The sequence below is a fragment of the Schistocerca piceifrons genome, chromosome 2 (assembly GCF_021461385.2).
Source record: "Schistocerca piceifrons isolate TAMUIC-IGC-003096 chromosome 2, iqSchPice1.1, whole genome shotgun sequence".
NCBI classification, from domain to species: Eukaryota; Metazoa; Arthropoda; class Insecta; order Orthoptera; family Acrididae; genus Schistocerca; species Schistocerca piceifrons.
The window spans coordinates 43,836,122-43,863,334 of record NC_060139.1 but is presented as its reverse complement, the minus strand read 5'-3'; the positions used below and the strand labels follow the sequence as shown (position 1 = coordinate 43,863,334).

The following is a 27,213-nucleotide window of genomic DNA, read 5'->3' as shown; positions in this document are numbered from 1 at the left end:
TTGAGACGCGCTCCAGAGACACGACAGTATGCATCAACTGCCCCTTTCAACAACGGGATATCATCACGTTGACGGAGGAGAACAACGACATCATCCGCATATGCCTTAACCGAGAGCTTCCCACCAGAGAGGGACATACCCTGAAGCTTGAGAGCAATAGTCCGAAGCAGCGGTTCCAGGGACAATACGAATAAAGACATAGAGAGCGGACTACCCTGAGGCACTCCGCGGCGGATAGCAATGGGCGGCGTCAGCTGCCCATTGACTGACACCCGAGCTGTTATTCCCCTATACAAATTGCCAAGAACACCACGTGATGAAGCGTTAAAACCTATTGTACCTAAAACACGATCTATAAACACATGACTGACGTGATCAAAAGCCTTATGAAAATCAAGGAAGGCAAAGGCACAATGTACGTTTGTAACCGCCGCAACCGAGACAACATCCCGATATTCGGCTACTGGTGTCAGAATAGATCTATCATGAAAACAACATTGATGTGCACCAATCACACCCCGAAGCAGAGAGGACAACCGGCTATTGAGCGCTCTAGCAGCTGTCTTGTAGTCAAAATTCAGCAATGTGAGCGGACGAAGATTGGCAGCAGATAAACGACCAGAAGACTTCGGAATTAAAACAATTTTCCCTACTTTAAAATCGGCAGGCACATCCATCCCCCTGACAATCTCATTTAAAATCTGCGTAAAAATGCCACCCAAAAGAGGCCAAAAACGGAGATAAAATTCTTTAGGCAGGCCGTCTGGACCCGGCGATTTACTGGACGGAGAGCGAGCAATAAAATCGAAAACCTCATCTACCTGGAACTCCCGGAGAAATTCGCCGTTCGCGTCAGGCGCGATCGTCGCAGTTAGATCCCCAAAGACATCTTCCGAAAGAGGCTCACCAGAATCATCGGCAGAATATAGACTAGTGTAATATAGGTGAAGAGCACGAACCATTTCCTCCTGTGCAATAAGCTGTCGCCCATCATCTACCGTAAGAGAAGAGATGAAGGAGCGACGACGACGAGTCTGATGCCTTAGCAGGTGGTACAAGGATGTCAGCTCACCTTCAACAAGAGAGTGAGGTTTCGACTTAACTCGCAGACCATCCATCTGTCGTCGTTTAAGGCTCAAGAGCTTGGCTTTAATACGACGAACATCATGGATCCGCAGAGGAGAGGTACCCGCCGCGTCATATAGTTCACGCAGGACAGAGTAGTAATATTCATACGTGTTCTTAAAATCACGCGCCCTTGCAGCACAGTAAAAAATCAAAGTCTGACGAATCTTGGGCTTGGCAAACGCAGTCCACCAAACCAGCAAGGAGGGGTATCGCGGGACAGAGCGAAGACATCGCTCCCACACGCCACTTATAACATCATCCATAGCACTGTCGGCAAGGTGGGAAACATTTAACATCCACTGGGAACGATAAAGTTTTGCAGGTTGGCGACTAAGATTTACAGTTGCAGTAAAAGCACAATGGTCAGAAAAACTAGTAGGAATAACATCGACAGAAAGAATTTTATCACATAAAAAATCAGATAAATAGAATCTGTCGAGTCTACTGCAGGAGGACGCGGTAAAAAACGTATATTTCACCAGGGTTGGATATTTGTGTTCCCAAACATCACGCAGATGCATCGTACGAACTAAGTCATGTAAATCACGGCAATAATTAAAATTGGGGGACTGGTCTTCAGGGCGTAAAACACAATTAAAATCGCCTCCGAGCAGGAGACTCCGAGGACTCTGGCGCAAAAGATAAATAAGCTCTTCTTTATAAAAGCGCGAGCGAGCCACAGTGTGACCCGAACCAGAGGGGGCATACAAAACAACGAGGCGGAGATCAAAAAGACGACAACCAATCCCACGGCCAGAGTCAAGGAATTCAATGTCAGTAATAGGAATGCCCTCTCGAAAGAAAAGAGCAGTTCCTGTTGAATATTCCGGCGCGACATTAAAAACAGTTTGAAATCCAGGTAGAGAGAGATCAGAAAACAACACTTCCTGCAAGAACACTACGTCCGCACAGGCGTCGTAAATAAACTGCCGCAAAGAGGCAATGCGAACGTCGGACTCAATACGGTTAAGATTTAAGGTAAGAAAGGTGTATGCTTGAACCATAGAGAGAAAAGCGAGAAAGGAAATCACCTACACCAACGCACCAACGTCACAGTCCATAGCAGGGGAGACGGAGGCATCCGAGGGAGGGGGACTGGTACCCCGTTCCGCGGATCCCTTACGCTTCGGTTTTTTACGAACAGCATTAACGTTCGGCTGAACGCGTAACTTGCGTCGGCTGACGGGCAAGGAAGCTTCAGCCGCCGGTGACGTAGGAGGGTCAAGTTCTGTATCCGACACCACCCGCGCCGGTCCACATGCGGGATCCGGGGTCGCGGGGGAAACATCCGACAAAACGGAATGGTCAACACCTGCTCTAGCTTCCGGCAAACATGGACTGCACGGAGGCGAAACGTGAGCAGGAAGGTCCGAGGCCGCAGAGTTGGAAGGAAGCGGAGCAGCTCCGCCGGCAGAGGTATGGGGCAGCGAAGCAGGAAGTTGTCGCGGCTCCACTTGTTGTGACATCGAAGTCGGTTCGGAAGACGGCGCCAACAGGCCCGACCGACGACCCGACTCGAGAGAAGCTGCGTCGGAGGCCGGAGGGGCGCCAGCAGCCGCCACCGGAACCGCTACCTCAGGAGGGCAGGGAGCAGCTACAGTACACAGTGGCTCGGAGGATGCCGGTCGCTCGGACTGGGGCATCTCAGGGAGATCCTCATCCGTACTATTTCCATCGTGTGGGCGACGCCTCTTATTATTCAAAAGTGGCACACCCACCTGAGGGACAGACGGAACAACATCAGATTTAGCACGCAAAGGAGGAAATTCTGTGTCAGGGTTGCGCAAAACCTGTGGCGGGGCGCTACTACCACTGGACTGTGCTACACCAAGAGCAGAACCACCTGCAACGAGGTCAGCGACCGTTAACTTGCGACGCTGTTCGAGAGAATTTTTTAAAACAAAAACTCTCCGCGGACAGTCGGTACGCACGTGACCACTTTCATTGCACAAAAAACAGGTGCCAACCTGACCACTATATGTTACATGGACACGATATCCACCGATCTGCAGGTGAGATGGAATATTCTGCTTAACGTGCATTTCGACTGAACGAATACCACTGTAACATTGCAGGCGATGTTGGCTTGACCAGCGTTCAAGGCGAATGCTCTTTACATCACCATACTTCTGTAGACCCTCCTTAAGATAGACATTATCCACCTCCGGTGGAAGGTTGTAAACACGAACACTGGTGTACGTAATGGAAGCATTGGAAAGCAGCACGGTACTTACAGAATCATCCCGATGCCGAAAGAGAACTTGATGACCGTATTTAGAAAGAATTTTATCAACCTGAAGTGGGTCCATAAACTTAACAAAGAAAACATACAGTTCGGTATCAAAATAAGCAGTGTGCACCTGATCCGAATGAACACCAAAGGTATCTACCAACCAATCATGAATCTCAAGAGAACTAGGTTGCACATGGCGGGTTGACTTGTCAAAAGCAAAACTAACTGTAGCCTGACGAGGAATAACCTGGGACGACATTTTCAAAATATGCGGTCGAAACCGCTACACAAAAAAACACTGAAATAAGGACAGAAAGTAACACAAGGTACGAAACAACGACGGAGAAACACTCACAGAATTTGCAACACAACACGTAAACAAAAACGATAGTCCACTATACGTAACGCTACGGCGGAGCGGAAGACTAGGCACGTCCACACTGCACGGCGTCTAAAGCGGAACTGACCAGAGTGTCAATTGCTCACATCGAATAAGAAATTCATTTGATATTGACGGCGAGCTTTTTGCGCTGACTCAGCCACTGACGTGCGATCAGTTTGCACAAAACGCTAGTGCACGTCCGGGATTTGAACCCGGGACCTCCTGCACCCTAAGCAGGAATCATACCCCTAGACCAACGAGCCCTGTGACACGTCGAATGCCAATTATTGCAGTCCCTAGATGTCGTCCAGGGTGCCCTGGAAGTCTCGTGTACGCTGGCGGGATGGGGGCGGCGCGAATTCCCGCGGTCGGCGGCCTTCCTGGGCTATTGGTACCTTCATGTAGAGCTGCCGCTGGGCTCGCACTGCCTGCTGCTGAGAAAGTGATTGCTTTTGCTGATATGACTTGCAATAACGACTGCGCGAAACGCCGCTATCTCGTTAGGGGTGCTACGGCAGACACCCTCTCGAGCACCCCGAAGACTTCTTGAGCCCTCGGCTGTGATGGGTTCCAGGCTGACAAAAGAACTGTCGTGTGTGCATTCGCGGACTAGAGAAAGGCTGAGGCAAGTTCGAGTGAACAAGGATGGACTCCTCGGGTCCGTCGTTTCCGTAGTGTAGCGGTTATCACGTTTGCTTCACACGCAGAAGGTCCCCGATTCGATCCCGGGCGGGAACAGTATTTTCTTGCCTATGTCGTATTGTCCTCCAATGAGCCACGTCGTGTGTGGATCTGCTGCATGTCCCTTCGTTTTGCAAGTACCACATTTATTGAATTTTTTAGTTACGATGGCAACATCACTACAAGTTGTCTGTGAAGTAAGGTGCTCACAAGCAGTTTCCGTGGTGTAGCGGTTATCACGTCTGCCTAACACGCAGAAGGTCCCCGGTTCGATCCCGGGCGGAAACACTTTTTCATCACTTTAAGCAAGACTTACTAACATGCATCTGCTACCATCTGTACCCGAAACCTTCGTAATCGCCTTCACGCGTCGGACCAGAGTGTCAATTGCTCACATCGAATAAGAAATTCATTTGATATTGACGGCGAGCTTTTTGCGCTGACTCAGCCACTGACGTGCGATCAGTTTGCACAAAACGCTAGGGCTCGTCCGGGATTTGAACCCGGGACCTCCTGCATCCTAAGCAGGAATCATACCCCTAGACCAACGAGCCCTGTGACACGGCGAATGCCAATTATTGCAGTCCCTAGATGTCGTCCAGGGTGCCCTGGAAGTCTCGTGTACGCTGGCGGGATGGGGGCGGCGCGAATTCCCGCGGTCGGCGGCCTTCCTGGGCTATTGGTACCTTCATGTAGAGCTGCCGCTGGGCTCGCACTGCCTGCTGCTGAGAAAGTGATTGCTTTTGCTGATATGACTTGCAATAACGACTGCGCGAAACGCCGCTATCTCGTTAGGGGTGCTACGGCAGACACCCTCTCGAGCACCCCGAAGACTTCTTGAGCCCTCGGCTGTGATGGGTTCCAGGCTGACAAAAGAACTGTCGTGTGTGCATTCGCGGACTAGAGAAAGGCTGAGGCAAGTTCGAGTGAACAAGGATGGACTCCTCGGGTCCGTCGTTTCCGTAGTGTAGCGGTTATCACGTTTGCTTCACACGCAGAAGGTCCCCGGTTCGATCCCGGGCGGGAACAGTATTTTCTTGCCTATGTCGTATTGTCCTCCAATGAGCCACGTCGTGTGTGGATCTGCTGCATGTCCCTTCGTTTTGCAAGTACCACATTTATTGAATTTTTTAGTTACGATGGCAACATCACTACAAGTTGTCAGTGAAGTATTGTGCACACAAGCAGTTTCCGTGGTGTAGCGGTTATCACGTCTTCCTAACACGCAGAATGTCCCCGGGTCGATCCCGGGCGGAAACACTTTTTCATCACTTTAAGCAAGACTTACTAACATGCATCTGCTACCATCTGTACCCGAAACCTTCGTAATCGCCTTCACGCGTCGGACCAGAGTGTCAATTGCTCACATCGAATAAGAAATTCATTTGATATTGACGGCGAGCTTTTTCCGCTGACTCAGCCACTGACGTGCGATCAGTTTGCACATAACGCTAGGGCTCGTCCGGGATTTGAACCCGTGACTTCCTGCACCCTAAGCAGGAATCATACCCCTAGACCAACGAGCCCTGTGACACGGCGAATGTCAATTATTCCAGTCCCTCGATGTCGTCCAGGGTGCCCTGGAAGTCTCGTGTACGCTGGCGGGATGGGGCCGGCGCGAATTCCCGCGGTCGGCGGCCTTCCTGGGCTACTGGTACCTTCATGTAGAGCTGCCGCTGGGCTCGCACTGCCTGCTGTTGAGAAAGTGATTGCTTTTGCTGATATGACTTGCAATAAGGACTGCGCGAAACGCCGCTATCTCGTTAGGGGTGCTACGGCAGACACCCTCTCGAGCACCCCGAAGACTTCTTGAGCCCTCGGCTGTGATGGGTTCCAGGCTGACAAAAGAACTGTCGTGTGTGCATTCGCGGACTAGAGAAAGGCTGAGGCAAGTTCGAGTGAACAAGGATGGACTCCTCGGGTCCGTCGTTTCCGTAGTGTAGCGGTTATCACGTTTGCTTCACACGCAGAAGGTCCCCGGTTCGATCCCGGGCGGGAACAGTATTTTCTTGCCTATGTCGTATTGTCCTCCAATGAGCCACGTCGTGTGTGGATCTGCTGCATGTCCCTTCGTTTTGCAAGTACCACATTTATTGAATTTTTTAGTTACGATGGGAACATCACTACAAGTTGTCAGTGAAGTAATGTGCACACAAGCAGTTTCCGTGGTGTAGCGGTTATCACGTCTTCCTAACACGCAGAATGTCCCCGGTTCGATCCCGGGCGGAAACACTTTTTCATCACTTTAAGCAAGACTTACTAACATGCATCTGCTACCATCTGTACCCGAAACCTTCGTAATCGCCTTCACGCGTCGGACCAGAGTGTCAATTGCTCACATCGAATAAGAAATTCATTTGATATTGACGGCGAGCTTTTTGCGCTGACTCAGCCACTGACGTGCGATCAGTTTGCACATAACGCTAGGGCTCGTCCGGGATTTGAACCCGTGACTTCCTGCACCCTAAGCAGGAATCATACCCCTAGACCAACGAGCCCTGTGACACGGCGAATGTCAATTATTCCAGTCCCTCGATGTCGTCCAGGGTGCCCTGGAAGTCTCGTGTACGCTGGCGGGATGGGGCCGGCGCGAATTCCCGCGGTCGGCGGCCTTCCTGGGCTACTGGTACCTTCATGTAGAGCTGCCGCTGGCCTCGCACTGCCTGCTGTTGAGAAAGTGATTGCTTTTGCTGATATGACTTGCAATAAGGACTGCGCGAAACGCCGCTATCTCGTTAGGGGTGCTACGGCAGACACCCTCTCGAGCACCCCGAAGACTTCTTGAGCCCTCGGCTGTGATGGGTTCCAGGCTGACAAAAGAACTGTCGTGTGTGCATTCGCGAACGAGAGAAAGTCTGAGGCAAGTTCGAGTGAACAAGGATGGACTCCCCGGGTCCGTCGTTTCCGTAGTGTAGCGGTTATCACGTGTGCTTCACACGCAGAAGGTCCCCGGTTCGATCCCGGGCGGGAACAGAATTTTCCTGCCTATGTCGTATTGTCCTCCAATGAGCCACGTCGTGTGTGGATCTGCTGCATGTCCCTTCGTTTTGCAAGTACCACATTTATTGAATTTTTTAGTTACGATGGCAACATCACTACAAGTTGTCTGTGAAGTAAGGTGCACACAACCAGTTTCCGTGGTGTAGCGGTTATCACGTCAGCCTAACACGCAGAAGGTCCCCGGTTCGATCCCGGGCGGAAACACTTTTTCATCACTTTAAGCAAGACGTACTAACATGCATCTGCTACCATCTGTACCCGAAACCTTCGTAATCGCCTTCACGCGTCGGACCCGAGTGTCAATTGCTCACATCGAATAAGAAATTCATTTGATATTGACGGCGAGCTTTTTGCGCTGACTCAGCCACTGACGTGCGATCAGTTTGCACAAAACGCTAGGGCTCGTCCGGGATTTGAACCCGTGACCTCATGCACCCTAAGCAGGAATCATACCCCTAGACCAACGAGCCCTGTGACACGGCGAATGTCAATTATTCCAGTCCCTCGATGTCGTCCAGGGTGCCCTGGAAGTCTCGTGTACGCTGGCGGGATGTGGCCGGCGCGAATTCCCGCGGTCGGCGGCCTTCCTGGGCTACTGGTACCTTCATGTAGAGCTGCCGCTGGGCTCGCACTGCCTGCTGTTGAGAAAGTGATTGCTTTTGCTGATATGACTTGCAATAAGGACTGCGCGAAACGCCGCTATCTCGTTAGGGGTGCTACGGCAGACACCCTCTCGAGCACCCCGAAGACTTCTTGAGCCCTCGGCTGTGATGGGTTCCAGGCTGACAAAAGAACTGTCGTGTGTGCATTCGCGAACGAGAGAAAGTCTGAGGCAAGTTCGAGTGAACAAGGATGGACTCCCCGGGTCCGTCGTTTCCGTAGGGTAGCGGTTATCACGTGTGCTTCACACGCAGAAGGTCCCCGGTTCGATCCCGGGCGGGAACAGAATTTTCCTGCCTATGTCGTATTGTCCTCCAATGAGCCACGTCGTGTGTGGATCTGCTGCATGTCCCTTCGTTTTGCAAGTACCACATTTATTGAATTTTTTAGTTACGATGGCAACATCACTACAAGTTGTCTGTGAAGTAAGGTGCACACAACCAGTTTCCGTGGTGTAGCGGTTATCACGTCTGCCTAACACGCAGAAGGTCCCCGGTTCGATCCCGGGCGGAAACACTTTTTCATCACTTTAAGCAAGACGTACTAACATGCATCTGCTACCATCTGTACCCGAAACCTTCGTAATCGCCTTCACGCGTCGGACCCGAGTGTCAATTGCTCACATCGAATAAGAAATTCATTTGATATTGACGGCGAGCTTTTTGCGCTGACTCAGCCACTGACGTGCGATCAGTTTGCACAAAACGCTAGGGCTCGTCCGGGATTTGAACCCGTGACCTCCTGCACCCTAAGCAGGAATCATACCCCTACACCAACGAGCCCTGTGACACGGCGAATGTCAATTATTCCAGTCCCTCGATGTCGTCCAGGGTGCCCTGGAAGTCTCGTGTACGCTGGCGGGATGGGGCCGGCGCGAATTCCCGCGGTCGGCGGCCTTCCTGGGCTACTGGTACCTTCATGTAGAGCTGCCGCTGGGCTCGCACTGCCTGCTGTTGAGAAAGTGAATGCTTTTGCTGATATGACTTGCGATGAGGACTGCGCGAAACGCCGCTATCTCGTTAGGGGTGCTACGGCAGACACCCTCTCGAGCACCCCGAAGACTTCTTGAGCCCTCGGCTGTGATGGGTTCCAGGCTGACAAAAGAACTGTCGTGTGTGCATTCGCGAACGAGAGAAAGTCTGAGGCAAGTTCGAGTGAACAAGAATGGACTCCCCGGGTCCGTCGTTTCCGTAGTGTAGCGGTTATCACGTCTGCTTCACACGCAGAAGGTCCCCGGGTTGATCCCGGGCGGGAACAGAATATTCCTGCCTATGTCGTATTGTCCTCCAATGAGCCACGTCGTGTGTGGATCTGCTGCATGTCCCTTCGTTTTGCAAGTACCACATTTATTGAATTTTTTAGTTACGATGGCAACATCACTACAAGTTGTCTGTGAAGTAAGGTGCTCACAAGCAGTTTCCGTGGTGTAGCGGTTATCACGTCTGCCTAACACGCAGAAGGTCCCCGGTTCGATCCCGGGCGGAAACACTTTTTCATCACTTTAAGCAAGACTTACTAACATGCATCTGCTACCATCTGTACCCGAAACCTTCGTAATCGCCTTCACGCGTCGGACCAGAGTGTCAATTGCTCACATCGAATAAGAAATTCATTTGATATTGACGGCGAGCTTTTTGCGCTGACTCAGCCACTGACGTGCGATCAGTTTGCACAAAACGCTAGGGCTCGTCCGGGATTTGAACCCGGGACCTCCTGCATCCTAAGCAGGAATCATACCCCTAGACCAACGAGCCCTGTGACACGGCGAATGCCAATTATTGCAGTCCCTAGATGTCGTCCAGGGTGCCCTGGAAGTCTCGTGTACGCTGGCGGGATGGGGGCGGCGCGAATTCCCGCGGTCGGCGGCCTTCCTGGGCTATTGGTACCTTCATGTAGAGCTGCCGCTGGGCTCGCACTGCCTGCTGCTGAGAAAGTGATTGCTTTTGCTGATATGACTTGCAATAACGACTGCGCGAAACGCCGCTATCTCGTTAGGGGTGCTACGGCAGACACCCTCTCGAGCACCCCGAAGACTTCTTGAGCCCTCGGCTGTGATGGGTTCCAGGCTGACAAAAGAACTGTCGTGTGTGCATTCGCGGACTAGAGAAAGGCTGAGGCAAGTTCGAGTGAACAAGGATGGACTCCTCGGGTCCGTCGTTTCCGTAGTGTAGCGGTTATCACGTTTGCTTCACACGCAGAAGGTCCCCGGTTCGATCCCGGGCGGGAACAGTATTTTCTTGCCTATGTCGTATTGTCCTCCAATGAGCCACGTCGTGTGTGGATCTGCTGCATGTCCCTTCGTTTTGCAAGTACCACATTTATTGAATTTTTTAGTTACGATGGCAACATCACTACAAGTTGTCAGTGAAGTATTGTGCACACAAGCAGTTTCCGTGGTGTAGCGGTTATCACGTCTTCCTAACACGCAGAATGTCCCCGGGTCGATCCCGGGCGGAAACACTTTTTCATCACTTTAAGCAAGACTTACTAACATGCATCTGCTACCATCTGTACCCGAAACCTTCGTAATCGCCTTCACGCGTCGGACCAGAGTGTCAATTGCTCACATCGAATAAGAAATTCATTTGATATTGACGGCGAGCTTTTTCCGCTGACTCAGCCACTGACGTGCGATCAGTTTGCACATAACGCTAGGGCTCGTCCGGGATTTGAACCCGTGACTTCCTGCACCCTAAGCAGGAATCATACCCCTAGACCAACGAGCCCTGTGACACGGCGAATGTCAATTATTCCAGTCCCTCGATGTCGTCCAGGGTGCCCTGGAAGTCTCGTGTACGCTGGCGGGATGGGGCCGGCGCGAATTCCCGCGGTCGGCGGCCTTCCTGGGCTACTGGTACCTTCATGTAGAGCTGCCGCTGGGCTCGCACTGCCTGCTGTTGAGAAAGTGATTGCTTTTGCTGATATGACTTGCAATAAGGACTGCGCGAAACGCCGCTATCTCGTTAGGGGTGCTACGGCAGACACCCTCTCGAGCACCCCGAAGACTTCTTGAGCCCTCGGCTGTGATGGGTTCCAGGCTGACAAAAGAACTGTCGTGTGTGCATTCGCGGACTAGAGAAAGGCTGAGGCAAGTTCGAGTGAACAAGGATGGACTCCTCGGGTCCGTCGTTTCCGTAGTGTAGCGGTTATCACGTTTGCTTCACACGCAGAAGGTCCCCGGTTCGATCCCGGGCGGGAACAGTATTTTCTTGCCTATGTCGTATTGTCCTCCAATGAGCCACGTCGTGTGTGGATCTGCTGCATGTCCCTTCGTTTTGCAAGTACCACATTTATTGAATTTTTTAGTTACGATGGGAACATCACTACAAGTTGTCAGTGAAGTAATGTGCACACAAGCAGTTTCCGTGGTGTAGCGGTTATCACGTCTTCCTAACACGCAGAATGTCCCCGGTTCGATCCCGGGCGGAAACACTTTTTCATCACTTTAAGCAAGACTTACTAACATGCATCTGCTACCATCTGTACCCGAAACCTTCGTAATCGCCTTCACGCGTCGGACCAGAGTGTCAATTGCTCACATCGAATAAGAAATTCATTTGATATTGACGGCGAGCTTTTTGCGCTGACTCAGCCACTGACGTGCGATCAGTTTGCACATAACGCTAGGGCTCGTCCGGGATTTGAACCCGTGACTTCCTGCACCCTAAGCAGGAATCATACCCCTAGACCAACGAGCCCTGTGACACGGCGAATGTCAATTATTCCAGTCCCTCGATGTCGTCCAGGGTGCCCTGGAAGTCTCGTGTACGCTGGCGGGATGGGGCCGGCGCGAATTCCCGCGGTCGGCGGCCTTCCTGGGCTACTGGTACCTTCATGTAGAGCTGCCGCTGGCCTCGCACTGCCTGCTGTTGAGAAAGTGATTGCTTTTGCTGATATGACTTGCAATAAGGACTGCGCGAAACGCCGCTATCTCGTTAGGGGTGCTACGGCAGACACCCTCTCGAGCACCCCGAAGACTTCTTGAGCCCTCGGCTGTGATGGGTTCCAGGCTGACAAAAGAACTGTCGTGTGTGCATTCGCGAACGAGAGAAAGTCTGAGGCAAGTTCGAGTGAACAAGGATGGACTCCCCGGGTCCGTCGTTTCCGTAGTGTAGCGGTTATCACGTGTGCTTCACACGCAGAAGGTCCCCGGTTCGATCCCGGGCGGGAACAGAATTTTCCTGCCTATGTCGTATTGTCCTCCAATGAGCCACGTCGTGTGTGGATCTGCTGCATGTCCCTTCGTTTTGCAAGTACCACATTTATTGAATTTTTTAGTTACGATGGCAACATCACTACAAGTTGTCTGTGAAGTAAGGTGCACACAACCAGTTTCCGTGGTGTAGCGGTTATCACGTCAGCCTAACACGCAGAAGGTCCCCGGTTCGATCCCGGGCGGAAACACTTTTTCATCACTTTAAGCAAGACGTACTAACATGCATCTGCTACCATCTGTACCCGAAACCTTCGTAATCGCCTTCACGCGTCGGACCCGAGTGTCAATTGCTCACATCGAATAAGAAATTCATTTGATATTGACGGCGAGCTTTTTGCGCTGACTCAGCCACTGACGTGCGATCAGTTTGCACAAAACGCTAGGGCTCGTCCGGGATTTGAACCCGTGACCTCATGCACCCTAAGCAGGAATCATACCCCTAGACCAACGAGCCCTGTGACACGGCGAATGTCAATTATTCCAGTCCCTCGATGTCGTCCAGGGTGCCCTGGAAGTCTCGTGTACGCTGGCGGGATGTGGCCGGCGCGAATTCCCGCGGTCGGCGGCCTTCCTGGGCTACTGGTACCTTCATGTAGAGCTGCCGCTGGGCTCGCACTGCCTGCTGTTGAGAAAGTGATTGCTTTTGCTGATATGACTTGCAATAAGGACTGCGCGAAACGCCGCTATCTCGTTAGGGGTGCTACGGCAGACACCCTCTCGAGCACCCCGAAGACTTCTTGAGCCCTCGGCTGTGATGGGTTCCAGGCTGACAAAAGAACTGTCGTGTGTGCATTCGCGAACGAGAGAAAGTCTGAGGCAAGTTCGAGTGAACAAGGATGGACTCCCCGGGTCCGTCGTTTCCGTAGGGTAGCGGTTATCACGTGTGCTTCACACGCAGAAGGTCCCCGGTTCGATCCCGGGCGGGAACAGAATTTTCCTGCCTATGTCGTATTGTCCTCCAATGAGCCACGTCGTGTGTGGATCTGCTGCATGTCCCTTCGTTTTGCAAGTACCACATTTATTGAATTTTTTAGTTACGATGGCAACATCACTACAAGTTGTCTGTGAAGTAAGGTGCACACAACCAGTTTCCGTGGTGTAGCGGTTATCACGTCTGCCTAACACGCAGAAGGTCCCCGGTTCGATCCCGGGCGGAAACACTTTTTCATCACTTTAAGCAAGACGTACTAACATGCATCTGCTACCATCTGTACCCGAAACCTTCGTAATCGCCTTCACGCGTCGGACCCGAGTGTCAATTGCTCACATCGAATAAGAAATTCATTTGATATTGACGGCGAGCTTTTTGCGCTGACTCAGCCACTGACGTGCGATCAGTTTGCACAAAACGCTAGGGCTCGTCCGGGATTTGAACCCGTGACCTCCTGCACCCTAAGCAGGAATCATACCCCTACACCAACGAGCCCTGTGACACGGCGAATGTCAATTATTCCAGTCCCTCGATGTCGTCCAGGGTGCCCTGGAAGTCTCGTGTACGCTGGCGGGATGGGGCCGGCGCGAATTCCCGCGGTCGGCGGCCTTCCTGGGCTACTGGTACCTTCATGTAGAGCTGCCGCTGGGCTCGCACTGCCTGCTGTTGAGAAAGTGAATGCTTTTGCTGATATGACTTGCGATGAGGACTGCGCGAAACGCCGCTATCTCGTTAGGGGTGCTACGGCAGACACCCTCTCGAGCACCCCGAAGACTTCTTGAGCCCTCGGCTGTGATGGGTTCCAGGCTGACAAAAGAACTGTCGTGTGTGCATTCGCGAACGAGAGAAAGTCTGAGGCAAGTTCGAGTGAACAAGAATGGACTCCCCGGGTCCGTCGTTTCCGTAGTGTAGCGGTTATCACGTCTGCTTCACACGCAGAAGGTCCCCGGGTTGATCCCGGGCGGGAACAGAATATTCCTGCCTATGTCGTATTGTCCTCCAATGAGCCACGTCGTGTGTGGATCTGCTGCATGTCCCTTCGTTTTGCAAGTACCACATTTATTGAATTTTTTAGTTACGATGGCAACATCACTACAAGTTGTCAGTGAAGTATTGTGCACACAAGCAGTTTCCGTGGTGTAGCGGTTATCACGTCTTCCTAACACGCAGAATGTCCCCGGGTCGATCCCGGGCGGAAACACTTTTTCATCACTTTAAGCAAGACTTACTAACATGCATCTGCTACCATCTGTACCCGAAACCTTCGTAATCGCCTTCACGCGTCGGACCAGAGTGTCAATTGCTCACATCGAATAAGAAATTCATTTGATATTGACGGCGAGCTTTTTGCGCTGACTCAGCCACTGACGTGCGATCAGTTTGCACATAACGCTAGGGCTCGTCCGGGATTTGAACCCGTGACTTCCTGCACCCTAAGCAGGAATCATACCCCTAGACCAACGAGCCCTGTGACACGGCGAATGTCAATTATTCCAGTCCCTCGATGTCGTCCAGGGTGCCCTGGAAGTCTCGTGTACGCTGGCGGGATGGGGCCGGCGCGAATTCCCGCGGTCGGCGGCCTTCCTGGGCTACTGGTACCTTCATGTAGAGCTGCCGCTGGGCTCGCACTGCCTGCTGTTGAGAAAGTGATTGCTTTTGCTGATATGACTTGCAATAACGACTGCGCGAAACGCCGCTATCTCGTTAGGGGTGCTACGGCAGACACCCTCTCGAGCACCCCGAAGACTTCTTGAGCCCTCGGCTGTGATGGGTTCCAGGCTGACAAAAGAACTGTCGTGTGTGCATTCGCGGACTAGAGAAAGGCTGAGGCAAGTTCGAGTGAACAAGGATGGACTCCTCGGGTCCGTCGTTTCCGTAGTGTAGCGGTTATCACGTTTGCTTCACACGCAGAAGGTCCCCGGTTCGATCCCGGGCGGGAACAGTATTTTCTTGCCTATGTCGTATTGTCCTCCAATGAGCCACGTCGTGTGTGGATCTGCTGCATGTCCCTTCGTTTTGCAAGTACCACATTTATTGAATTTTTTAGTTACGATGGGAACATCACTACAAGTTGTCAGTGAAGTAATGTGCACACAAGCAGTTTCCGTGGTGTAGCGGTTATCACGTCTTCCTAACACGCAGAATGTCCCCGGTTCGATCCCGGGCGGAAACACTTTTTCATCACTTTAAGCAAGACTTACTAACATGCATCTGCTACCATCTGTACCCGAAACCTTCGTAATCGCCTTCACGCGTCGGACCAGAGTGTCAATTGCTCACATCGAATAAGAAATTCATTTGATATTGACGGCGAGCTTTTTGCGCTGACTCAGCCACTGACGTGCGATCAGTTTGCACATAACGCTAGGGCTCGTCCGGGATTTGAACCCGTGACTTCCTGCACCCTAAGCAGGAATCATACCCCTAGACCAACGAGCCCTGTGACACGGCGAATGTCAATTATTCCAGTCCCTCGATGTCGTCCAGGGTGCCCTGGAAGTCTCGTGTACGCTGGCGGGATGGGGCCGGCGCGAATTCCCGCGGTCGGCGGCCTTCCTGGGCTACTGGTACCTTCATGTAGAGCTGCCGCTGGCCTCGCACTGCCTGCTGTTGAGAAAGTGATTGCTTTTGCTGATATGACTTGCAATAAGGACTGCGCGAAACGCCGCTATCTCGTTAGGGGTGCTACGGCAGACACCCTCTCGAGCACCCCGAAGACTTCTTGAGCCCTCGGCTGTGATGGGTTCCAGGCTGACAAAAGAACTGTCGTGTGTGCATTCGCGAACGAGAGAAAGTCTGAGGCAAGTTCGAGTGAACAAGGATGGACTCCCCGGGTCCGTCGTTTCCGTAGTGTAGCGGTTATCACGTGTGCTTCACACGCAGAAGGTCCCCGGTTCGATCCCGGGCGGGAACAGAATTTTCCTGCCTATGTCGTATTGTCCTCCAATGAGCCACGTCGTGTGTGGATCTGCTGCATGTCCCTTCGTTTTGCAAGTACCACATTTATTGAATTTTTTAGTTACGATGGCAACATCACTACAAGTTGTCTGTGAAGTAAGGTGCACACAACCAGTTTCCGTGGTGTAGCGGTTATCACGTCAGCCTAACACGCAGAAGGTCCCCGGTTCGATCCCGGGCGGAAACACTTTTTCATCACTTTAAGCAAGACGTACTAACATGCATCTGCTACCATCTGTACCCGAAACCTTCGTAATCGCCTTCACGCGTCGGACCCGAGTGTCAATTGCTCACATCGAATAAGAAATTCATTTGATATTGACGGCGAGCTTTTTGCGCTGACTCAGCCACTGACGTGCGATCAGTTTGCACAAAACGCTAGGGCTCGTCCGGGATTTGAACCCGTGACCTCATGCACCCTAAGCAGGAATCATACCCCTAGACCAACGAGCCCTGTGACACGGCGAATGTCAATTATTCCAGTCCCTCGATGTCGTCCAGGGTGCCCTGGAAGTCTCGTGTACGCTGGCGGGATGTGGCCGGCGCGAATTCCCGCGGTCGGCGGCCTTCCTGGGCTACTGGTACCTTCATGTAGAGCTGCCGCTGGGCTCGCACTGCCTGCTGTTGAGAAAGTGATTGCTTTTGCTGATATGACTTGCAATAAGGACTGCGCGAAACGCCGCTATCTCGTTAGGGGTGCTACGGCAGACACCCTCTCGAGCACCCCGAAGACTTCTTGAGCCCTCGGCTGTGATGGGTTCCAGGCTGACAAAAGAACTGTCGTGTGTGCATTCGCGAACGAGAGAAAGTCTGAGGCAAGTTCGAGTGAACAAGGATGGACTCCCCGGGTCCGTCGTTTCCGTAGGGTAGCGGTTATCACGTGTGCTTCACACGCAGAAGGTCCCCGGTTCGATCCCGGGCGGGAACAGAATTTTCCTGCCTATGTCGTATTGTCCTCCAATGAGCCACGTCGTGTGTGGATCTGCTGCATGTCCCTTCGTTTTGCAAGTACCACATTTATTGAATTTTTTAGTTACGATGGCAACATCACTACAAGTTGTCTGTGAAGTAAGGTGCACACAACCAGTTTCCGTGGTGTAGCGGTTATCACGTCTGCCTAACACGCAGAAGGTCCCCGGTTCGATCCCGGGCGGAAACACTTTTTCATCACTTTAAGCAAGACGTACTAACATGCATCTGCTACCATCTGTACCCGAAACCTTCGTAATCGCCTTCACGCGTCGGACCCGAGTGTCAATTGCTCACATCGAATAAGAAATTCATTTGATATTGACGGCGAGCTTTTTGCGCTGACTCAGCCACTGACGTGCGATCAGTTTGCACAAAACGCTAGGGCTCGTCCGGGATTTGAACCCGTGACCTCCTGCACCCTAAGCAGGAATCATACCCCTACACCAACGAGCCCTGTGACACGGCGAATGTCAATTATTCCAGTCCCTCGATGTCGTCCAGGGTGCCCTGGAAGTCTCGTGTACGCTGGCGGGATGGGGCCGGCGCGAATTCCCGCGGTCGGCGGCCTTCCTGGGCTACTGGTACCTTCATGTAGAGCTGCCGCTGGGCTCGCACTGCCTGCTGTTGAGAAAGTGAATGCTTTTGCTGATATGACTTGCGATGAGGACTGCGCGAAACGCCGCTATCTCGTTAGGGGTGCTACGGCAGACACCCTCTCGAGCACCCCGAAGACTTCTTGAGCCCTCGGCTGTGATGGGTTCCAGGCTGACAAAAGAACTGTCGTGTGTGCATTCGCGAACGAGAGAAAGTCTGAGGCAAGTTCGAGTGAACAAGAATGGACTCCCCGGGTCCGTCGTTTCCGTAGTGTAGCGGTTATCACGTCTGCTTCACACGCAGAAGGTCCCCGGGTTGATCCCGGGCGGGAACAGAATATTCCTGCCTATGTCGTATTGTCCTCCAATGAGCCACGTCGTGTGTGGATCTGCTGCATGTCCCTTCGTTTTGCAAGTACCACATTTATTGAATTTTTTAGTTACGATGGCAACATCACTACAAGTTGTCAGTGAAGTATTGTGCACACAAGCAGTTTCCGTGGTGTAGCGGTTATCACGTCTTCCTAACACGCAGAATGTCCCCGGGTCGATCCCGGGCGGAAACACTTTTTCATCACTTTAAGCAAGACTTACTAACATGCATCTGCTACCATCTGTACCCGAAACCTTCGTAATCGCCTTCACGCGTCGGACCAGAGTGTCAATTGCTCACATCGAATAAGAAATTCATTTGATATTGACGGCGAGCTTTTTGCGCTGACTCAGCCACTGACGTGCGATCAGTTTGCACATAACGCTAGGGCTCGTCCGGGATTTGAACCCGTGACTTCCTGCACCCTAAGCAGGAATCATACCCCTAGACCAACGAGCCCTGTGACACGGCGAATGTCAATTATTCCAGTCCCTCGATGTCGTCCAGGGTGCCCTGGAAGTCTCGTGTACGCTGGCGGGATGGGGCCGGCGCGAATTCCCGCGGTCGGCGGCCTTCCTGGGCTACTGGTACCTTCATGTAGAGCTGCCGCTGGGCTCGCACTGCCTGCTGTTGAGAAAGTGATTGCTTTTGCTGATATGACTTGCAATAAGGACTGCGCGAAACGCCGCTATCTCGTTAGGGGTGCTACGGCAGACACCCTCTCGAGCACCCCGAAGACTTCTTGAGCCCTCGGCTGTGATGGGTTCCAGGCTGACAAAAGAACTGTCGTGTGTGCATTCGCGGACTAGAGAAAGGCTGAGGCAAGTTCGAGTGAACAAGGATGGACTCCTCGGGTCCGTCGTTTCCGTAGTGTAGCGGTTATCACGTTTGCTTCACACGCAGAAGGTCCCCGGTTCGATCCCGGGCGGGAACAGTATTTTCTTGCCTATGTCGTATTGTCCTCCAATGAGCCACGTCGTGTGTGGATCTGCTGCATGTCCCTTCGTTTTGCAAGTACCACATTTATTGAATTTTTTAGTTACGATGGGAACATCACTACAAGTTGTCAGTGAAGTAATGTGCACACAAGCAGTTTCCGTGGTGTAGCGGTTATCACGTCTTCCTAACACGCAGAATGTCCCCGGTTCGATCCCGGGCGGAAACACTTTTTCATCACTTTAAGCAAGACTTACTAACATGCATCTGCTACCATCTGTACCCGAAACCTTCGTAATCGCCTTCACGCGTCGGACCAGAGTGTCAATTGCTCACATCGAATAAGAAATTCATTTGATATTGACGGCGAGCTTTTTGCGCTGACTCAGCCACTGACGTGCGATCAGTTTGCACATAACGCTAGGGCTCGTCCGGGATTTGAACCCGTGACTTCCTGCACCCTAAGCAGGAATCATACCCCTAGACCAACGAGCCCTGTGACACGGCGAATGTCAATTATTCCAGTCCCTCGATGTCGTCCAGGGTGCCCTGGAAGTCTCGTGTACGCTGGCGGGATGGGGCCGGCGCGAATTCCCGCGGTCGGCGGCCTTCCTGGGCTACTGGTACCTTCATGTAGAGCTGCCGCTGGCCTCGCACTGCCTGCTGTTGAGAAAGTGATTGCTTTTGCTGATATGACTTGCAATAAGGACTGCGCGAAACGCCGCTATCTCGTTAGGGGTGCTACGGCAGACACCCTCTCGAGCACCCCGAAGACTTCTTGAGCCCTCGGCTGTGATGGGTTCCAGGCTGACAAAAGAACTGTCGTGTGTGCATTCGCGAACGAGAGAAAGTCTGAGGCAAGTTCGAGTGAACAAGGATGGACTCCCCGGGTCCGTCGTTTCCGTAGTGTAGCGGTTATCACGTGTGCTTCACACGCAGAAGGTCCCCGGTTCGATCCCGGGCGGGAACAGAATTTTCCTGCCTATGTCGTATTGTCCTCCAATGAGCCACGTCGTGTGTGGATCTGCTGCATGTCCCTTCGTTTTGCAAGTACCACATTTATTGAATTTTTTAGTTACGATGGCAACATCACTACAAGTTGTCTGTGAAGTAAGGTGCACACAACCAGTTTCCGTGGTGTAGCGGTTATCACGTCAGCCTAACACGCAGAAGGTCCCCGGTTCGATCCCGGGCGGAAACACTTTTTCATCACTTTAAGCAAGACGTACTAACATGCATCTGCTACCATCTGTACCCGAAACCTTCGTAATCGCCTTCACGCGTCGGACCCGAGTGTCAATTGCTCACATCGAATAAGAAATTCATTTGATATTGACGGCGAGCTTTTTGCGCTGACTCAGCCACTGACGTGCGATCAGTTTGCACAAAACGCTAGGGCTCGTCCGGGATTTGAACCCGTGACCTCATGCACCCTAAGCAGGAATCATACCCCTAGACCAACGAGCCCTGTGACACGGCGAATGTCAATTATTCCAGTCCCTCGATGTCGTCCAGGGTGCCCTGGAAGTCTCGTGTACGCTGGCGGGATGTGGCCGGCGCGAATTCCCGCGGTCGGCGGCCTTCCTGGGCTACTGGTACCTTCATGTAGAGCTGCCGCTGGGCTCGCACTGCCTGCTGTTGAGAAAGTGATTGCTTTTGCTGATATGACTTGCAATAAGGACTGCGCGAAACGCCGCTATCTCGTTAGGGGTGCTACGGCAGACACCCTCTCGAGCACCCCGAAGACTTCTTGAGCCCTCGGCTGTGATGGGTTCCAGGCTGACAAAAGAACTGTCGTGTGTGCATTCGCGAACGAGAGAAAGTCTGAGGCAAGTTCGAGTGAACAAGGATGGACTCCCCGGGTCCGTCGTTTCCGTAGGGTAGCGGTTATCACGTGTGCTTCACACGCAGAAGGTCCCCGGTTCGATCCCGGGCGGGAACAGAATTTTCCTGCCTATGTCGTATTGTCCTCCAATGAGCCACGTCGTGTGTGGATCTGCTGCATGTCCCTTCGTTTTGCAAGTACCACATTTATTGAATTTTTTAGTTACGATGGCAACATCACTACAAGTTGTCTGTGAAGTAAGGTGCACACAACCAGTTTCCGTGGTGTAGCGGTTATCACGTCTGCCTAACACGCAGAAGGTCCCCGGTTCGATCCCGGGCGGAAACACTTTTTCATCACTTTAAGCAAGACGTACTAACATGCATCTGCTACCATCTGTACCCGAAACCTTCGTAATCGCCTTCACGCGTCGGACCCGAGTGTCAATTGCTCACATCGAATAAGAAATTCATTTGATATTGACGGCGAGCTTTTTGCGCTGACTCAGCCACTGACGTGCGATCAGTTTGCACAAAACGCTAGGGCTCGTCCGGGATTTGAACCCGTGACCTCCTGCACCCTAAGCAGGAATCATACCCCTACACCAACGAGCCCTGTGACACGGCGAATGTCAATTATTCCAGTCCCTCGATGTCGTCCAGGGTGCCCTGGAAGTCTCGTGTACGCTGGCGGGATGGGGCCGGCGCGAATTCCCGCGGTCGGCGGCCTTCCTGGGCTACTGGTACCTTCATGTAGAGCTGCCGCTGGGCTCGCACTGCCTGCTGTTGAGAAAGTGAATGCTTTTGCTGATATGACTTGCGATGAGGACTGCGCGAAACGCCGCTATCTCGTTAGGGGTGCTACGGCAGACACCCTCTCGAGCACCCCGAAGACTTCTTGAGCCCTCGGCTGTGATGGGTTCCAGGCTGACAAAAGAACTGTCGTGTGTGCATTCGCGAACGAGAGAAAGTCTGAGGCAAGTTCGAGTGAACAAGAATGGACTCCCCGGGTCCGTCGTTTCCGTAGTGTAGCGGTTATCACGTCTGCTTCACACGCAGAAGGTCCCCGGGTTGATCCCGGGCGGGAACAGAATATTCCTGCCTATGTCGTATTGTCCTCCAATGAGCCACGTCGTGTGTGGATCTGCTGCATGTCCCTTCGTTTTGCAAGTACCACATTTATTGAATTTTTTAGTTACGATGGCAACATCACTACAAGTTGTCTGTGAAGTAAGGTGCACACAAGCAGTTTCCGTGGTGTAGCGGTTATCACGTCAGCCTAACACGCAGAAGGTCCCCGGTTCGATCCCGGGCGGAAACACTTTTTCATCACTTTAAGCAAGACGTACTAACATGCATCTGCTACCATCTGTACCCGAAACCTTCGTAATCGCCTTCACGCGTCGGACCCGAGTGTCAATTGCTCACATCGAATAAGAAATTCATTTGACATTGACGGCGAGCTTTTTGCGCTGACTCAGCCACTGACGTGCGATCAGTTTGCACAAAACGCTAGGGCTCGTCCGGGATTTGAACCCGTGACCTCCTGCACCCTAAGCAGGAATCATACCCCTACACCAACGAGCCCTGTGACACGGCGAATGTCAATTATTCCTGTCCCTCGATGTCGTCCAGGGTGCCCTGGAAGTCTCGTGTACGCTGGCGGGATGGGGCCGGCGCGAATTCCCGCGGTCGGCGGCCTTCCTGGGCTACTGGTACCTTCATGTAGAGCTGCCGCTGGGCTCGCACTGCCTGCTGTTGAGAAAGTGAATGCTTTTGCTTATATGACTTGCAATAAGGACTGCGCGAAACGCCGCTATCTCGTTAGGGGTGCTACGGCAGACACCCTCTCGAGCACCCCGAAGACTTCTTGAGCCTTCGGCTGTGATGGGTTCCAGGCTGACAAAAGAACTGTCGTGTGTGCATTCGCGAACGAGAGAAAGTCTGAGGCAAGTTCGAGTGAACAAGGATGGACTCCCCGGGTCCGTCGTTTCCGTAGTGTAGCGGTTATCACGTCTGCTTCACACGCAGAAGGTCCCCGGTTCGATCCCGGGCGGGAACAGAATTTTCCTGCCTATGTCGTATTGTCCTCCAATGAGCCACGTCGTGTGTGGATCTGCTGCATGTCCCTTCGTTTTTCAAGTACCACATTTATTGAATTTTTTAGTTACGATGGCAACATCACTACAAGTTGTCTGTGAAGTAAGGTGCACACAAGCAGTTTCCGTGGTGTAGCGGTTATCACGTCAGCCTAACACGCAGAAGGTCCCCGGTTCGATCCCGGGCGGAAAAACTTTTTCATCACTTTAAGCAAGACGTACTAACATGCATCTGCTGCCATCTGTACCCGAAACCTTCGTAATCGCCTTCACGCGTCGGACCCGAGTGTCAATTGCTCACATCGAATAAGAAATTCATTTGATATTGACGGCGAGCTTTTTGCGCTGACTCAGCCACTGACGTGCGATCAGTTTGCACAAAACGCTAGGGCTCGTCCGGGATTTGAACCCGGGACCTCCTGCACCCTAAGCAGGAATCATACCCCTACACCAACGAGCCCTGTGACACGGCGAATGCCAATTATTCCAGTCCATCGATGTCCTGGGTGCCCTGGAAGTCTCGTGTACGCTGGCTGGATGGGGCCGGCGCGAATTCCCGCGGTCGGCGGCCTTCCTGGGCTACTGGTACCTTCATGTAGAGCTGCCGCTGGGCTCGCACTGCCTGCTGTTGAGAAAGTGAATGCTTTTGCTGATATGACTTGCAATAAGGACTGCGCGAAACGCCGCTATCTCGTTAGGGGTGATACGGCAGACACCCTCTCGAGCACCCCGAAGACTTCTTGAGCCCTCGGCTGTGATGGGTTCCAGGCTGACAAAAGAACTGTCGTGTGTGCATTCGCGAACGAGAGAAAGTCTGAGGCGAGTTCGAGTGAACAAGAATGGACTCCCCGGGTCCGTCGTTTCCGTAGTGTAGCGGTTATCACGTCTGCTTCACACGCAGAAGGTCCCCGGTTCGATCCCGGGCGGGAATAGAATTTTCCTGCCTATGTGGTATTGTCCTCCAATGAGCCACGTCGTGTGTGGATCTGCTGCATGTCCCTTCGTTTTGCAAGTACCACATTTATTGAATTTTTTAGTTACGATGGCAACATCACTACAAGTTGTCTGTGAAGTAAGGTGCACACAAGCAGTTTCCGTGGTGTAGCGGTTATCACGTCAGCCTAACACGCAGAAGGTCCCCGGTTCGATCCCGGGCGGAAACACTTTTTCATCACTTTAAGCAAGACGTACTAACATGCATCTGCTACCATCTGTACCCGAAACCTTCGTAATCGCCTTCACGCGTCGGACCCGAGTGTCAATTGCTCACATCGAATAAGAAATTCATTTGATATTGACGGCGAGCTTTTTGCGCTGACTCAGCCACTGACGTGCGATCAGTTTGCACAAAACGCTAGGGCTCGTCCGGGATTTGAACCCGGGACCTCCTGCACCCTAAGCAGGAATCATACCCCTACACCAACGAGCCCTGTGACACGGCGAATGCCAATTATTCCGGTCCATCGATGTCCTGGGTGCCCTGGAAGTCTCGTGTACGCTGGCGGGATGGGGCCGGCGCGAATTCCCGCGGTCGGCGGCCTTCCTGGGCTACTGGTACCTTCATGTAGAGCTGCCGCTGGGCTCGCACTGCCTGCTGTTGAGAAAGTGATTGCTTTTGCTGATATGACTTGCAATAACGACTGCGCGAAACGCCGGTATCTCGTTAGGGGTGCTACGGCAGACACCCTCTCGAGCACCCCGAAGACTTCTTGAGCCCTCGGCTGTGATGGGTTCCAGGCTGACAAAAGAACTGTCTTGTGTGCATTCGCGAACGAGAGAAAGTCTGAGGCAAGTTCGAGTGAACAAGGATGGACTCCCCGGGTCCGTCGTTTCCGTAGTGTAGCGGTTATCACGTGTGCTTCACACGCAGAAGGTCCCCGGTTCGATCCCGGGCGGGAACAGAATTTTCCTGCCTATGTCGTATTGTCCTCCAATGAGCCACGTCGTGTGTGGATCTGCTGCATGTCCCTTCGTTTTGCAAGTACCACATTTATTGAATTTTTTAGTTACGATGGCAACATCACTACAAGTTGTCAGTGAAGTAAGGTGCACACAACCAGTTTCCGTGGTGTAGCGGTTATCACGTCTGCCTAACACGCAGAAGGTCCCCGGTTCGATCCCGGGCGGAAACACTTTTTCATCACTTTAAGCAAGACGTACTAACATGCATCTGCTACCATCTGTACCCGAAACCTTCGTAATCGCCTTCACGCGTCGGACCCGAGTGTCAATTGCTCACATCGAATAAGAAATTCATTTGATATTGACGGCGAGCTTTTTGCGCTGACTCAGCCACTGACGTGCGATCAGTTAGCACAAAACGCTAGGGCTCGTCCGGGATTTGAACCCGTGACCTCCTGCACCCTAAGCAGGAATCATACCCCTAGACCAACGAGCCCTGTGACACGGCGAATGTCAATTATTCCAGTCCCTCGATGTCGTCCAGGGTGCCCTGGAAGTCTCGTGTACGCTGGCGGGATGGGGCCGGCGCGAATTCCCGCGGTCGGCGGCCTTCCTGGGCTACTGGTACCTTCATGTAGAGCTGCCGCTGGGCTCGCACTGCCTGCTGTTGAGAAAGTGATTGCTTTTGCTGATATGACTTGCAATAAGGACTGCGCGAAACGCCGCTATCTCGTTAGGGGTGCTACGGCAGACACCCTCTCGAGCACCCCGAAGACTTCTTGAGCCCTCGGCTGTGATGGGTTCCAGGCTGACAAAAGAACTGTCGTGTGTGCATTCGCGAACGAGAGAAAGTCTGAGGCAAGTTCGAGTGAACAAGGATGGACTCCCCGGGTCCGTCGTTTCCGTAGTGTAGCGGTTATCACGTCTGCTTTACACGCAGAAGGTCCCCGGTTCGATCCCGGGCGGGAACAGAATTTTCCTGCCTATGTCGTATTGTCCTCCAATGAGCCACGTCGTGTGTGGATCTGCTGCATGTCCCTTCGTTTTGCAAGTACCACATTTATTGAATTTTTTAGGTACGATGGCAACATCACTACAAGTTGTCTATGAAGTAAGGTGCACACAACCAGTTTCCGTGGTGTAGCTGTTATCACGTCTGCCTAACACGCAGAAGGTCCCCGGTTCGATCCCGGGCGGAAACACTTTTTCATCACTTTAAGCAAGACGTACTAACATGCATCTGCTACCATCTGTACCCGAAACCTTCGTAATCGCCTTCACGCGTCGGACCCGAGTGTCAATTGCTCACATCGAATAAGAAATTCATTTGATATTGACGGCGAGCTTTTTGCGCTGACTCAGCCACTGACGTGCGATCAGTTTGCACAAAACGCTAGGGCTCGTCCGGGATTTGAACCCGTGACCTCCTGCACCCTAAGCAGGAATCATACCCCTACACCAACGAGCCCTGTGACACGGCGAATGTCAATTATTCCAGTCCCTCGATGTCGTCCAGGGTGCCCTGGAAGTCTCGTGTACGCTGGCGGGATGGGGCCGGCGCGAATTCCCGCGGTCGGCGGCCTTCCTGGGCTACTGGTACCTTCATGTAGAGCTGCCGCTGGGCTCGCACTGCCTGCTGTTGAGAAAGTGAATGCTTTTGCTGATATGACTTGCAATAAGGACTGCGCGAAACGCCGCTATCTCGTTAGGGGTGCTACGGCAGACACCCTCTCGAGCACCCCGAAGACTTCTTGAGCCCTCGGCTGTGATGGGTTCCAGGCTGACAAAAGAACTGTCGTGTGTGCATTCGCGAACGAGAGAAAGTCTGAGGCAAGTTCGAGTGAACAAGAATGGACTCCCCGGGTCCGTCGTTTCCGTAGTGTAGCGGTTATCACGTCTGCTTCACACGCAGAAGCTCCCCGGTTCGATCCCGGGCGGGAACAGAATATTCCTGCCTATGTCGTATTGTCCTCCAATCAGCCACGTCGTGTGTGGATCTGCTGCATGTCCCTTCGTTTTGCAAGTACCACATTTATTGAATTTTTTAGTTACGATGGCAACATCATATAAGTTGTCTGTGAAGTAAGGTGCACACAACCAGTTTCCGTGGTGTAGCGGTTATCACGTCAGCCTAACACGCAGAAGGTCCCCGGTTCGATCCCAGGCGGAAACACTTTTTCATCACTTTAAGCAAGACGTACTAACATGCATCTGCTACCATCTGTACCCGAAACCTTCGTAATCGCCTTCACGCGTCGGACCCGAGCGTCAATTGCTCACATCGAATAAGAAATTCATTTGATATTGACGGCGAGCTTTTTGCGC

General features: G+C 52.5%; 66 non-coding genes across 66 annotated transcripts; 48 read left to right on the top strand and 18 right to left on the bottom strand.

Moving 5' to 3' along the window:
* Positions 1-3,933: 3,933 nt before the first annotated feature.
* On the bottom strand, positions 3,934-4,006 carry Trnap-agg. The gene has a single exon. It is a non-coding gene; the product is annotated as a tRNA-Pro (tRNA).
* Positions 4,007-4,408: 402 nt separating this feature from the next.
* Positions 4,409-4,481, top strand: Trnav-cac. The gene has a single exon. It is a non-coding gene; the product is annotated as a tRNA-Val (tRNA).
* A 158-nt stretch (positions 4,482-4,639) lies between these two features.
* Trnav-aac lies at positions 4,640-4,712 on the top strand. The gene has a single exon. It is a non-coding gene; the product is annotated as a tRNA-Val (tRNA).
* A 194-nt stretch (positions 4,713-4,906) lies between these two features.
* On the bottom strand, positions 4,907-4,978 carry Trnap-agg. Its single transcript has one exon. It is a non-coding gene; the product is annotated as a tRNA-Pro (tRNA).
* Positions 4,979-5,380: 402 nt separating this feature from the next.
* Trnav-cac lies at positions 5,381-5,453 on the top strand. Its single transcript has one exon. It is a non-coding gene; the product is annotated as a tRNA-Val (tRNA).
* Positions 5,454-5,611: 158 nt separating this feature from the next.
* On the top strand, positions 5,612-5,684 carry Trnav-aac. Its single transcript has one exon. It is a non-coding gene; the product is annotated as a tRNA-Val (tRNA).
* Positions 5,685-5,878: 194 nt separating this feature from the next.
* On the bottom strand, positions 5,879-5,950 carry Trnap-agg. Its single transcript has one exon. It is a non-coding gene; the product is annotated as a tRNA-Pro (tRNA).
* Positions 5,951-6,352: 402 nt separating this feature from the next.
* Positions 6,353-6,425, top strand: Trnav-cac. The gene has a single exon. It is a non-coding gene; the product is annotated as a tRNA-Val (tRNA).
* A 158-nt stretch (positions 6,426-6,583) lies between these two features.
* Positions 6,584-6,656, top strand: Trnav-aac. Its single transcript has one exon. It is a non-coding gene; the product is annotated as a tRNA-Val (tRNA).
* A 194-nt stretch (positions 6,657-6,850) lies between these two features.
* On the bottom strand, positions 6,851-6,922 carry Trnap-agg. The gene has a single exon. It is a non-coding gene; the product is annotated as a tRNA-Pro (tRNA).
* Positions 6,923-7,324: 402 nt separating this feature from the next.
* Positions 7,325-7,397, top strand: Trnav-cac. Its single transcript has one exon. It is a non-coding gene; the product is annotated as a tRNA-Val (tRNA).
* Positions 7,398-7,555: 158 nt separating this feature from the next.
* On the top strand, positions 7,556-7,628 carry Trnav-aac. The gene has a single exon. It is a non-coding gene; the product is annotated as a tRNA-Val (tRNA).
* A 194-nt stretch (positions 7,629-7,822) lies between these two features.
* Trnap-agg lies at positions 7,823-7,894 on the bottom strand. Its single transcript has one exon. It is a non-coding gene; the product is annotated as a tRNA-Pro (tRNA).
* Positions 7,895-8,296: 402 nt separating this feature from the next.
* Positions 8,297-8,369, top strand: Trnav-cac. The gene has a single exon. It is a non-coding gene; the product is annotated as a tRNA-Val (tRNA).
* Positions 8,370-8,527: 158 nt separating this feature from the next.
* On the top strand, positions 8,528-8,600 carry Trnav-aac. Its single transcript has one exon. It is a non-coding gene; the product is annotated as a tRNA-Val (tRNA).
* A 668-nt stretch (positions 8,601-9,268) lies between these two features.
* Trnav-cac lies at positions 9,269-9,341 on the top strand. The gene has a single exon. It is a non-coding gene; the product is annotated as a tRNA-Val (tRNA).
* A 158-nt stretch (positions 9,342-9,499) lies between these two features.
* Positions 9,500-9,572, top strand: Trnav-aac. Its single transcript has one exon. It is a non-coding gene; the product is annotated as a tRNA-Val (tRNA).
* A 194-nt stretch (positions 9,573-9,766) lies between these two features.
* On the bottom strand, positions 9,767-9,838 carry Trnap-agg. The gene has a single exon. It is a non-coding gene; the product is annotated as a tRNA-Pro (tRNA).
* A 402-nt stretch (positions 9,839-10,240) lies between these two features.
* On the top strand, positions 10,241-10,313 carry Trnav-cac. Its single transcript has one exon. It is a non-coding gene; the product is annotated as a tRNA-Val (tRNA).
* Positions 10,314-10,471: 158 nt separating this feature from the next.
* Positions 10,472-10,544, top strand: Trnav-aac. The gene has a single exon. It is a non-coding gene; the product is annotated as a tRNA-Val (tRNA).
* A 194-nt stretch (positions 10,545-10,738) lies between these two features.
* Trnap-agg lies at positions 10,739-10,810 on the bottom strand. Its single transcript has one exon. It is a non-coding gene; the product is annotated as a tRNA-Pro (tRNA).
* Positions 10,811-11,212: 402 nt separating this feature from the next.
* Trnav-cac lies at positions 11,213-11,285 on the top strand. Its single transcript has one exon. It is a non-coding gene; the product is annotated as a tRNA-Val (tRNA).
* A 158-nt stretch (positions 11,286-11,443) lies between these two features.
* Trnav-aac lies at positions 11,444-11,516 on the top strand. The gene has a single exon. It is a non-coding gene; the product is annotated as a tRNA-Val (tRNA).
* A 194-nt stretch (positions 11,517-11,710) lies between these two features.
* Trnap-agg lies at positions 11,711-11,782 on the bottom strand. Its single transcript has one exon. It is a non-coding gene; the product is annotated as a tRNA-Pro (tRNA).
* A 402-nt stretch (positions 11,783-12,184) lies between these two features.
* On the top strand, positions 12,185-12,257 carry Trnav-cac. The gene has a single exon. It is a non-coding gene; the product is annotated as a tRNA-Val (tRNA).
* Positions 12,258-12,415: 158 nt separating this feature from the next.
* Trnav-aac lies at positions 12,416-12,488 on the top strand. Its single transcript has one exon. It is a non-coding gene; the product is annotated as a tRNA-Val (tRNA).
* A 194-nt stretch (positions 12,489-12,682) lies between these two features.
* Positions 12,683-12,754, bottom strand: Trnap-agg. The gene has a single exon. It is a non-coding gene; the product is annotated as a tRNA-Pro (tRNA).
* A 402-nt stretch (positions 12,755-13,156) lies between these two features.
* Trnav-cac lies at positions 13,157-13,229 on the top strand. The gene has a single exon. It is a non-coding gene; the product is annotated as a tRNA-Val (tRNA).
* A 158-nt stretch (positions 13,230-13,387) lies between these two features.
* Positions 13,388-13,460, top strand: Trnav-aac. Its single transcript has one exon. It is a non-coding gene; the product is annotated as a tRNA-Val (tRNA).
* Positions 13,461-14,128: 668 nt separating this feature from the next.
* Positions 14,129-14,201, top strand: Trnav-cac. The gene has a single exon. It is a non-coding gene; the product is annotated as a tRNA-Val (tRNA).
* Positions 14,202-14,359: 158 nt separating this feature from the next.
* Positions 14,360-14,432, top strand: Trnav-aac. The gene has a single exon. It is a non-coding gene; the product is annotated as a tRNA-Val (tRNA).
* A 194-nt stretch (positions 14,433-14,626) lies between these two features.
* Positions 14,627-14,698, bottom strand: Trnap-agg. Its single transcript has one exon. It is a non-coding gene; the product is annotated as a tRNA-Pro (tRNA).
* A 402-nt stretch (positions 14,699-15,100) lies between these two features.
* On the top strand, positions 15,101-15,173 carry Trnav-cac. Its single transcript has one exon. It is a non-coding gene; the product is annotated as a tRNA-Val (tRNA).
* Positions 15,174-15,331: 158 nt separating this feature from the next.
* Trnav-aac lies at positions 15,332-15,404 on the top strand. Its single transcript has one exon. It is a non-coding gene; the product is annotated as a tRNA-Val (tRNA).
* Positions 15,405-15,598: 194 nt separating this feature from the next.
* On the bottom strand, positions 15,599-15,670 carry Trnap-agg. Its single transcript has one exon. It is a non-coding gene; the product is annotated as a tRNA-Pro (tRNA).
* Positions 15,671-16,072: 402 nt separating this feature from the next.
* Positions 16,073-16,145, top strand: Trnav-cac. The gene has a single exon. It is a non-coding gene; the product is annotated as a tRNA-Val (tRNA).
* Positions 16,146-16,303: 158 nt separating this feature from the next.
* Positions 16,304-16,376, top strand: Trnav-aac. Its single transcript has one exon. It is a non-coding gene; the product is annotated as a tRNA-Val (tRNA).
* Positions 16,377-16,570: 194 nt separating this feature from the next.
* Trnap-agg lies at positions 16,571-16,642 on the bottom strand. The gene has a single exon. It is a non-coding gene; the product is annotated as a tRNA-Pro (tRNA).
* Positions 16,643-17,044: 402 nt separating this feature from the next.
* Positions 17,045-17,117, top strand: Trnav-cac. Its single transcript has one exon. It is a non-coding gene; the product is annotated as a tRNA-Val (tRNA).
* A 158-nt stretch (positions 17,118-17,275) lies between these two features.
* On the top strand, positions 17,276-17,348 carry Trnav-aac. The gene has a single exon. It is a non-coding gene; the product is annotated as a tRNA-Val (tRNA).
* A 668-nt stretch (positions 17,349-18,016) lies between these two features.
* On the top strand, positions 18,017-18,089 carry Trnav-cac. The gene has a single exon. It is a non-coding gene; the product is annotated as a tRNA-Val (tRNA).
* A 158-nt stretch (positions 18,090-18,247) lies between these two features.
* On the top strand, positions 18,248-18,320 carry Trnav-aac. Its single transcript has one exon. It is a non-coding gene; the product is annotated as a tRNA-Val (tRNA).
* Positions 18,321-18,514: 194 nt separating this feature from the next.
* Positions 18,515-18,586, bottom strand: Trnap-agg. Its single transcript has one exon. It is a non-coding gene; the product is annotated as a tRNA-Pro (tRNA).
* Positions 18,587-18,988: 402 nt separating this feature from the next.
* Positions 18,989-19,061, top strand: Trnav-cac. The gene has a single exon. It is a non-coding gene; the product is annotated as a tRNA-Val (tRNA).
* Positions 19,062-19,219: 158 nt separating this feature from the next.
* On the top strand, positions 19,220-19,292 carry Trnav-aac. The gene has a single exon. It is a non-coding gene; the product is annotated as a tRNA-Val (tRNA).
* Positions 19,293-19,486: 194 nt separating this feature from the next.
* On the bottom strand, positions 19,487-19,558 carry Trnap-agg. Its single transcript has one exon. It is a non-coding gene; the product is annotated as a tRNA-Pro (tRNA).
* A 402-nt stretch (positions 19,559-19,960) lies between these two features.
* Positions 19,961-20,033, top strand: Trnav-cac. Its single transcript has one exon. It is a non-coding gene; the product is annotated as a tRNA-Val (tRNA).
* Positions 20,034-20,191: 158 nt separating this feature from the next.
* Trnav-aac lies at positions 20,192-20,264 on the top strand. The gene has a single exon. It is a non-coding gene; the product is annotated as a tRNA-Val (tRNA).
* A 194-nt stretch (positions 20,265-20,458) lies between these two features.
* On the bottom strand, positions 20,459-20,530 carry Trnap-agg. The gene has a single exon. It is a non-coding gene; the product is annotated as a tRNA-Pro (tRNA).
* A 402-nt stretch (positions 20,531-20,932) lies between these two features.
* On the top strand, positions 20,933-21,005 carry Trnav-cac. The gene has a single exon. It is a non-coding gene; the product is annotated as a tRNA-Val (tRNA).
* A 158-nt stretch (positions 21,006-21,163) lies between these two features.
* On the top strand, positions 21,164-21,236 carry Trnav-aac. The gene has a single exon. It is a non-coding gene; the product is annotated as a tRNA-Val (tRNA).
* A 668-nt stretch (positions 21,237-21,904) lies between these two features.
* Trnav-cac lies at positions 21,905-21,977 on the top strand. Its single transcript has one exon. It is a non-coding gene; the product is annotated as a tRNA-Val (tRNA).
* A 158-nt stretch (positions 21,978-22,135) lies between these two features.
* On the top strand, positions 22,136-22,208 carry Trnav-aac. The gene has a single exon. It is a non-coding gene; the product is annotated as a tRNA-Val (tRNA).
* A 668-nt stretch (positions 22,209-22,876) lies between these two features.
* Positions 22,877-22,949, top strand: Trnav-cac. The gene has a single exon. It is a non-coding gene; the product is annotated as a tRNA-Val (tRNA).
* Positions 22,950-23,107: 158 nt separating this feature from the next.
* Trnav-aac lies at positions 23,108-23,180 on the top strand. The gene has a single exon. It is a non-coding gene; the product is annotated as a tRNA-Val (tRNA).
* Positions 23,181-23,374: 194 nt separating this feature from the next.
* Positions 23,375-23,446, bottom strand: Trnap-agg. Its single transcript has one exon. It is a non-coding gene; the product is annotated as a tRNA-Pro (tRNA).
* A 399-nt stretch (positions 23,447-23,845) lies between these two features.
* Positions 23,846-23,918, top strand: Trnav-cac. Its single transcript has one exon. It is a non-coding gene; the product is annotated as a tRNA-Val (tRNA).
* A 158-nt stretch (positions 23,919-24,076) lies between these two features.
* Positions 24,077-24,149, top strand: Trnav-aac. The gene has a single exon. It is a non-coding gene; the product is annotated as a tRNA-Val (tRNA).
* Positions 24,150-24,343: 194 nt separating this feature from the next.
* Positions 24,344-24,415, bottom strand: Trnap-agg. Its single transcript has one exon. It is a non-coding gene; the product is annotated as a tRNA-Pro (tRNA).
* A 399-nt stretch (positions 24,416-24,814) lies between these two features.
* On the top strand, positions 24,815-24,887 carry Trnav-cac. Its single transcript has one exon. It is a non-coding gene; the product is annotated as a tRNA-Val (tRNA).
* Positions 24,888-25,045: 158 nt separating this feature from the next.
* Trnav-aac lies at positions 25,046-25,118 on the top strand. Its single transcript has one exon. It is a non-coding gene; the product is annotated as a tRNA-Val (tRNA).
* A 194-nt stretch (positions 25,119-25,312) lies between these two features.
* On the bottom strand, positions 25,313-25,384 carry Trnap-agg. The gene has a single exon. It is a non-coding gene; the product is annotated as a tRNA-Pro (tRNA).
* A 402-nt stretch (positions 25,385-25,786) lies between these two features.
* Positions 25,787-25,859, top strand: Trnav-uac. The gene has a single exon. It is a non-coding gene; the product is annotated as a tRNA-Val (tRNA).
* A 158-nt stretch (positions 25,860-26,017) lies between these two features.
* Positions 26,018-26,090, top strand: Trnav-aac. The gene has a single exon. It is a non-coding gene; the product is annotated as a tRNA-Val (tRNA).
* A 668-nt stretch (positions 26,091-26,758) lies between these two features.
* Trnav-cac lies at positions 26,759-26,831 on the top strand. The gene has a single exon. It is a non-coding gene; the product is annotated as a tRNA-Val (tRNA).
* Positions 26,832-26,988: 157 nt separating this feature from the next.
* On the top strand, positions 26,989-27,061 carry Trnav-aac. The gene has a single exon. It is a non-coding gene; the product is annotated as a tRNA-Val (tRNA).
* Positions 27,062-27,213: the final 152 nt, after the last annotated feature.